This window comes from Sebastes fasciatus, chromosome 8 (genome assembly GCF_043250625.1).
Source record: "Sebastes fasciatus isolate fSebFas1 chromosome 8, fSebFas1.pri, whole genome shotgun sequence".
NCBI lineage: Eukaryota > Metazoa > Chordata > Actinopteri > Perciformes > Sebastidae > Sebastes > Sebastes fasciatus.
This window is the reverse complement of record NC_133802.1, coordinates 17,303,326-17,312,543: the sequence shown is the minus strand read 5'-3', so window position 1 is coordinate 17,312,543 and position 9,218 is coordinate 17,303,326. Positions and strand designations below refer to the sequence as shown.

Sequence of the window (9,218 nt, the reverse complement as noted above, 5' to 3'; positions counted from 1 at the left end):
TTTGTTAGTTGTTAACTTGTTTGCTTCGTTAGCAGACTTAGGTTCAAGAGGCGGCGGGCAGGGAGCATGAGGCACGTTGTGTGTGTGTATGTGGGTGTGCAACGTGTCCCATGTCCATGTGTGTAGGCTATGTGCTGAGTCAGTTTGGTAGGATATAAATAAATTATTTTTTATGATTTTTATTTATAAATATTATTCATGTAATATGCATGCAAAATAGGTCTACCCAACCAACGGACAAAAAATGCAACCCGCGGCAACACTGGTGTTATTGGACCTCACCAACTGGAGAATGGGAGAAACGTTGTCTGTAGGAATGATGAAAAATATAGAAGTGCCAATTTTAATGAAGGAATTTGTCGTCCAGGGCAACAGTGCGGCTCATTCTTGTCTTTTAATGGTTTTTGGACATCTTTGGAAGTCTATTGCTCAAAGGAATAAACTATATCAGGCTTTGGCTACACCGGTGGGCAACTCCAGGGTCCGAAAAGTGAAGCCAATGCAGAAGTTCATGAAAGTTAATTATAACATTTTTGGTCGCTTAAAAATGTCTCATTCAGCTCCACCCTCTCATGCCACTTCTAGTTGACGGCCAAAATGCTGAACTCGAGGCTTCAAAACGGCAGTCCACAAACCAATGGGTGATGTCACAGTGACTACGTCCCCTTCTTTTACAGTCTATGGGCTACACAGGAAAAGTGTTGTTAGTAGGATCAGTTCATTGTTGGTTTAAGTCTTTTCATGGGATTTGTTTATAAAAATAAAAAATAAAAATCAGAATATCACTAGCCGTATCCTTCAAGAATCCAGCTTCCGGCTCTTTGAATTTTAACAAAACAGGACAATATCAAATCATCCATCTGCATATTCAGGACTTGAGATAGCACCTGGATGTCTGAAACAACATTGTTTGAAGATGGCTACTCATAATAAAGACTGATTAATTCAGAGTCTCTGTATACTTGAATGAGATTGGGGACAGGAAGTTAAGAGGGGGAAGACTGACAAAGGTGCAACAGATGGGATCTCATCACATGTGAGTCAACTGAATCACAAAATAATTTTTACTTAGGCCTATTGTCGCTCCTGGAACGCCATTGAGCTGCACAGAAAGTAAGCTGATTTCACTAAAAGGGCCACTAAAGAAAACATAATGGCGTGGTGATTGTGGCTTCCTTATTGTTCACAACAGCAGCAGCACACGTAGGTTTCCACAGGCGTGCTCAAATAGCCGCACTGTTTCATGAGATTGATGTTATGAATGGGATAGGATTTTTTTTTTTGCAGATTCTAAATAACACAGGGATCAATCTGTTGGCTCAAACTGATGCTCAAAATCAATTATGTCTGTGGTGTCTTGTTTACTTGTGGCTGACCTATTCCCCTGTCTATGCATGATGCAGTTATTCCCATGAGGGAAAAAGTTCAAATGTCACATTAAAGATAAATCAAGATTCTGTCAAAAAGACATTTAGTATTCCTACCATGTTTTGCCTCCTACATCACTTTTTCCTTTGGCTTCCAAACTAGAGGGGATCTTTATTTTTGCTGTTAAAATCAGTTAGTTTTGATATATCAAGGTGAATGACTGCTTTGGCTGTAAAGTTAAGGACACACAGGGCAGGACAGTTGATTCTCTGTGGTTTATGTGACTTAACTCTCACAGATAATAGCTTTGTGATCAGGTCCAGTGCTCAAAGAACAGATGCTTCCAAGGCCACGCTCTGCACACGCCCACTAAGATTGATTCTCGGTCTGCCGTCGAAACTCTGATGGACTTTCGTTAAGAGCTATATGAGTGTTGGAGAGTTGAGATGATGAAAAAGGCACTCAGGGTTTGTTGCACTGCAATTGTTTTCAGTGAATGAGTGAAATTGAGTCTTTTCTACTAACTTTGAGTCACTTTAAGTGTAAGTCTGACTTAATTACATGACCATTTTGTGTGTTGCCGTGCCCCTGATACACAATACATGCAGTATCCTCTGTTGTTTTTTTGGTCTAACATAGATGAAAGGTCTAGATTTCATGCTGTTGTTATGTGACCGGTCTCAAGCCCTCTGCACTGTCCTCTGCCTCCCTGGCCTCATGTCTGTGCTCCCTGTCAGACGCCCCTGTCACTGTCCTGCTGCCCTGCCAACCGGACGCCTGCCCGCTGCCACACTGATGGAGCTGAGAAACAGCGAGGCTGACAGTCGTGCTGACTCACCAGCCCCAAATGGGTTCTCTAAAGACACCCTTAACCTCTGAATGAACAGTGCGTACACGATCAACACCCCCTCTTTTGCCTCCACAAATAGGAACAACACCAGAGTTGGAGACTAATGTAACAGAAAGTTTGTGTTTTATCGTTCTAGTGATGCATATTGACCCACTTCATATATACTCAGCTTAGGACAAAAAGATTCTGGCCTCAATATTATTATATGTGGATTCTGGCCTCATCATTATCATTCTATACTACGTCCTAATGGTTCAGATTAACAATTTAAGGTAACTAGTGCAGGGCCCATTAATAGCGTGTGCCCTTCTGGAACATGCCGATTGCTTAGTACCCAGAAGTGCTGTTTGCAGCGTTGTAGAGATCTGCGGTGTGGCTGCTTGCACCGGCCAAGTGTGAAGTTGATTGGATGAACGGTTCTTGAGATATGCGAAGGACAGTCATACATAAACAGACAGACAGAGAATACGTCCTTTATAGTTGATGATGCTGCTACAGCTACCTATTGGCCAAATGGCACCACATTTGCCACGGTCACTCAGACATCATATCTACACATGTCCACCTAATCAGAATCAGAATCAGAATCAGAATCAGAATCAGAATCAGAATCAGAATCAGAATCAGAATTGTGTTTATTGCCAGGTGTAAGAGATTTACACTAGGAATTTGCTTTGGTTATGTTGGTGCAAATCAAACAGTATAATAACAAAAGAATAGATAAAAACGTTAGATATGGTCGCAATAGCACAAAGAGTTCAGGAGATATGATTTTTTTTGTAATATAAGCCCTGCCCACAACATTTGAGCTAACCTTGAGGCCCAGCTATAGCAAAGCTGTATGGAACATCAACAATCCACAAAGATAACTATACTTCCGGCTTGGTGGCTTATATAGATATATTCGTCTGGACCCACAAAATCCAGGAATTTTTGTTTTTTATTCTGAGGTTCATAAGTTACAGACCAAAACATAAAGTTTATTTTTATAGCGCCACATCTGGCCAAATTGCACCGTATTCCCAGCAGTAGTGTGAAGTCGGTCAGATGAGTTCTCAAGATATATAAAGGACATATGGTTTCAGATTGGGTTAGTTTTTTTTTTTCTGTAGCTATTGTCTTTTTTGTATTTAAATAACAAATGTTCTTTTGCTAGTATTGTAGTTTCATTGGGTACATGGTCTAATGCTCAAGGATACATTTCTTAAATACAATTTATGAAAAAGTATTAATCCAACTCCTCTCATATGTCACTGTGTCTTTGACATACAAACTGAGGTGTCGGGGACGTTTGCTCGATGAAACAGCCACACAGACGGCAAGTCTGTTGTTTGCAGGTGTAACTGAGTGTTTTTATATGAGCACAAGTGCATGTATACAGCTGGCCTCAGCACAGATCCGGCTCCAGACGCTCGCCATAAGCACGGGGTGGAATAAAAGAGATCTTGATTGTGAGCACTGATGCAAAACACACTCCTTTATCTTGTGTTTGGATCCAGTCTTTTGAGTCTATTTCTCGCACTACAGATCATTTTGATTAAGAAGAGATTAAGAAAATAATGTGATGGTTGTGAGGTTCAGTTAGAGATTGTAAAGATGTGTTATGAGTTATACTACCAGGGAGAAAGTCAAAATCCAAAGAATTTACATAAAATTAAATGATGTGATCATGATATACACTATATGAATAATTTATATACAGTATATGTGCATGTAAGTGTGTGAGCTGCTCTTGTTTACAGTCTTCACCGCGGATAGAAATGTGCCTTTGATTAACTTTCAGCCCTTTGGTCTTATACAGGCTGTAGGAGGATAGATCTAACGTACTGTACACACATGCACACATGTGCACACCCATAAATCTGTTATTATCAGTAAAATCTATGCATGCGGCATTGTGCTGTTCAGTGTTTTTGAGCCCAGCTTTTGCTACTGCGTTTGAAGAAAGTTTCCCTTTATAATACAGTTCAAAGCAGTAATTTGAGGGTCTCCACCGATAGCGTAAGGTAGGCCTGTTATATGTAACTATTAATTAACAGGGTTTGCTGTCAGCAATTGCCACCCACGTATCGCTTTACATTAAATACAGAGGGAGAGACAAAGGCTGAGCAGGATGTCGTATTGTTTGGAGGCAACAGTGTGACATCTGCAGGAGAGGATTAGAGAGATAAAGATAGCAAGGGCTTGTTGGTGTGTGTGTGTGTGTGTGTGTGTGTGTGTGTGTGTGTGTGTGTGTGTGTGTGAGATGGCCGCGGTGCTGTGGGCTAATAGAGAGGAGAGAGCATTAGGCACACTCAACACTGAGGCAGCAGGAACTTGCAGCAGAACTCCACAGAGTCCTCTCCATCTGTAATCAGTGGAGTGAAAGGGGAGTCACACCTTCTTATTCCTCCACACAAACAATCCCTGCTTCCCTCCCGCCTGGCCTCTCCCATGCATAGACTGCCAGGAAAGGTAATTTTTTTAATGTACTGCACTTCATTGCAATGTGCCTTGCATTCAAATACATACAGCGACGAGAAATGTGCAGAAGAATATAAGAAAATGCATCAATGAAAAGCAGGAACAAGCAGGGAAATTCTTTATTGTTAGGCAAATTTGCTGAAGACTAGCTTTAAAATTGAAACACTGTCTAAGAAATAAAACCGTGTTACAAATGCAAATTCTTTTGCCTTTCCAGATGCACACATCTGTCTTCTGTGACGTCATTCAAAAATGACTCGTGAGCAGTATCGCCAACGCTACGCCTCCCAAACTGTGAACATTTAACAATAAGCCTGCCACTTTAAACTCCTCTATGCACTTCCCATCCCACCTCTTCTTCTCATCTAACTCTTCACCACTTGCTGAGTCTGGTATAACCAGAAATGGCTCTCAGTAATATTACCTGCTGTCTGTCCTCCCCCTGTCTCTCCGTCCGTCCGCTGGTCTCAGCAGGGTTTTCTCTATTAAGGGATTCATCGCTGATGAACCGATGGTTGTCCCCCAGCCCCCTTAAGGAGCCAATTCATGAATAAATGAATAGAACTGGCAAATGATAACAAGATTGCTCATTTCGTTGCACAGCATTGAGTGTGTGTGTGTGACTATAGGGAGAGAGAAAGACACTCCAATTACCTGAACTGTACTTACAACTACCTCCAACATATGTCTAATTTTGTGGCAAAGGAACGTCTCAAACGTGCACTTTAATCAACTGATTTAACTGCTGATTTGCAAATAAGAGAGGACGTGTACATCCTCAAGTAATTATTCACTTGTGAGACATTTCCTTCCTGTCTCAATGTCCATTTTACAAAAGTTAATTGTCCCACTGGCCTACCTCACTTCGCTGTATCCATGTACCTACAGTTACCCTGGTCTCTATGGGACAAACTAGGTGGACGTTTTTCATTTATTTATCTTTTGCTCACCACCTCCCATTGTCTTCAGAGACAACTTTTTTGGCATTTAGTGCTTTAAGGAAAGGAAAGAAATATGGGGGATCAGATGCAACAAAGGCCACCGCACCTTATGACAACTTTGTTGTTTTGAATCTAGTTTTTACTAATAGGCACAAGAATAAAAAAGGAAATGACTTAAAATAAATACGTAACAAGATTTAAGAGTCTACAGCGATGCTAGTGGCTCTGTGATGCTGTTCTGTGATCACTGTAATTATGCTAAGACGGATACAGTATGAGGCTGCACTTAAAGGCACAGTGATGCTTTGAGCTAAATGTTGTCGTCAGCATGCTAACATGCTCACAGTGACAATTTAACAAGTTCACCATCTTAGTTTAGCATGTTAGCACACTAATATTTCATAATTGGTGCAAAACACAAAGTACAACTGAGACTGATAGGAATGCCATCAGTTTTGCAGGTATTTAGTTTATTGGATGAACTGAAATTTTAACCTGACCTGACCTTTACCTTTTTCTCTCATCTGTTTTTGTACCTTATCTTTAATTCAAAAGGTCAATAAATCCACTTGCATTTCGTCTGAAGGAAAGAAATGTACTGTAGGAACATGTCTTCTAATTAAATAGTTGAGAACTGTGCCTCCAACTGATGCCTCCCTAAATATCTGTCCAACTATTTGCAAGGTTTTTATTTTTCCAAGAGATTATCAAAGTGATTACAGTTCATCCTGAGGGAGGCATAGATGTTTGCATAAAATGTCATGGCAATCCATCAAATAATTGCTGAGAGCTTTTTTGTGCTTATTTTTTTTATTTATTCATCACACAAAATACAGAAAACATAACTTGGAGGAGATGCATATACTATTACACTTCTTTTTCATTTCTGTTCTGAACATTGTTAAGAGATACTTCTTCATTGGTAATAATAATGTTCATATTACATAAACATGTGCGGCACACATCAAATACCTCACCTCTCGAACCACCAATGAAACAGGGGTTACCCTGTAACTGTAGTATTAACCAAAGAAAAGACAGGTGTAAAAGAAATACAAATTAATAGAATAAAATAAAATAAATAAAAGTAAGAAAAGGAAAAAAGAGGTAACTAGAGTTCTGGCATCGCCTGTATTAATGGTGACCATCTTTCAACAAACTTGTTCTCAGCTGTATACTTGCTGTGATTTCTTCCTTAATAAAGACATTTTTTACCCTGTCCCTCCATTGTGTTATGCTGGGGTGTTGCGGCTTCGTTGCTGAGACATTTCACTCAGAGATAGCCAGTAGAGGAAACAACTCCTTAATTCAACATCCATCCATCCATCCACGTTTCAAAGTTTAAGAAAGGAAGAGAGGTGGGACCCTATGGGCAGAATAACAACTCTGCACCGTGGTGATGATGGATGATATATCTAGATTGTTCCTCTACTCCTGAAGTCGTCTCACGGTTCAGTAAGAGTTCTAACTTTGAGCTTCGTTCAGCCGTTTCAGCTGATGACAGTACAAGCATTTTGAATGTGGTAAATGTGCTGCTCAGGGGCTGTAAAAGTTGCACTTCACTGTCTTCTTGATGCAAACTGATAACCACCTGCATCAGACAGCTTAGCCAGGACTGCCATTGTGGTGAATTGATATGACTGTTTTTACTCTTCTTTGGGGATTCTGGGATTGCTTTTTATCAGCCGACTTTACAACTAAAACCAAGACTGTGAGGTGTGTATGGTAGAAAGGTGTTATAGATCTGCATGTCATTAAACGTACAAACGCGCACATGTAAGCACATATTGTAATTGCTGACCGGTGGAGCCTCGTCCTCTCTTCCCCTTTAATTAACCTAGTAATAAGGCACTGAATGGAGCAGGTGTTAGGCTGCTGTCACTGGGAAGGTCAGAGCTGTCACACGTGTGTTAGCAATCGTTTGTATGTGTATCTACAGACCCATAAGCTACATGCATTTGTTGTGGTGTGCTTCTCTCAATGCTTCACTGTGTGGGCAAGAACAGCTCAATTTTGAAGTCTCTGAATTGATTAAGTTCTGCATATAAAGACAAAGTCAGGCAGCTCTACCATCTCGATGTGCAGAGACTTGGCTCTGAATAAATCAGAACAAACAAGATTCTTGGAGAAGATATTCACGTCCTGCGAAGCTTTTTTTCATTGAGACTGAGAGTGAACACACACCAGCTATCTACAGCCAGGTGCCAGCTGTATTAGTTACATAATGGCATAATAATCTCTTTTTATACATGAATGTAAATTTTACATTTTCTAATACTTTGAAGACAAATTTGCATCATATTATCATTCATGCACTCAGCTTGACGTAGTAGAAGCAGTTGTATAAGTACTAGTAGTGTGGAGGTCATGGTGAATATTAGAATAAAGGTGTTAAGACACGGTTGATATATCCTCATAAAGGCCTTCTACGCAAAAATGTCTCTTAATTGCTCTTACCATTATGTCCTAAAGGGACTTCAGCTGCGAATTTTAATAAGACAGAAGAATATGGCTGAAACCCAAAGTGGCATGTCCTATTAGCACAACGTAAAGAGAACGGGAGATCTCAGTGTGTCACTGGCACAGACTGAAGCACATTAGGCCTGTCGGCCTGTCGCCCAGGCAATCACCGGAAATTGTAAAAGGGACACAGAGCAGGTATTATCCTCCTTCCTGCTTATTTTCTCAGTGTTTGACTGATTCATTTACATTTCATTTTTATCAGTGTATGATTTAAATAAGATAAATTACCAGCAAGTTCACAACTTAACGTTAGTTTGTGAAAATGCTTGCTTGCTGTTAGGTTTTTTTGGGGAAATAAAAATAGAACAATGCCCAATAACAAAGCTGAAACTGAAGAGGTAAAAGAGGATGACTTCTGGGTGATTTGTTTTTCTAAGAAGCTTATCCAATAGAGTGCTGCAGGGATGACGTATTTTTGTAGGCCAACCAGGAAGTTAGAATCGCACTGGTTCCCTCAACAAAAAGCCAACGGGATTTTTCCATTGGGTTTTGGATTATTACACAAAATAAGCTCTGTGGCAAACAAACGTTTATGATACTTTACAAGTTTTGTTCAGCAAGATAATCTCCGCAAATGAACACCACTTTTATGGTTTCTGAAGTGTGAATGCAATCGCCAGAAGTAAAAAGCTAACGTTAGGCTATAAACAAACTACACGACAGTCGCATGAGCGCGAGTATACACAACGAGGCTGTAAAGGCGGACAAGTCGGTGTGATGACATCTTGTAGTTTCATTTAGCCACTTGTTAGACTACTAACGTATTTTATATGGTAGAACAAAATGTTAAAATCTCTAACTAAAAACCCATTGACTTCCAGATGAGGGAACCGGAAGTGCTAAAATGCTAACTAATCTCTGGGTTTTAGGATTCATCCCTGCAGCACTACATAAGTAATAGTTTGACATACGAAATAACCTTATTTGCTTCCTGATTTCATCTTTCATTGTATCAACTCTCACGTCCATCCGTTAATATGAAGCTACAGCTAAGCGATAGTTAGCTTGTCTACAAACAAATAAGATACACTGTGTTCATTATTTAGCTTTAGACGTGCCAGTAGTTGTTTTTT

At 40.1% G+C, this 9,218-nt stretch overlaps 1 long non-coding RNA gene across 1 annotated transcript; it reads right to left on the bottom strand.

Annotated features, from left to right (window-relative positions):
- Nucleotides 1-226: 226 nt before the first annotated feature.
- Nucleotides 227-2,708, bottom strand: LOC141772078 (uncharacterized). The gene is made up of 3 exons (XR_012594844.1): nucleotides 1,894-2,708; nucleotides 1,485-1,790; nucleotides 227-685 (listed from the first exon to the last, which is right to left on the bottom strand). It is a non-coding gene; the product is annotated as an uncharacterized LOC141772078 (long non-coding RNA).
- Between the last annotated feature and the right edge of the window lie 6,510 nt (nucleotides 2,709-9,218).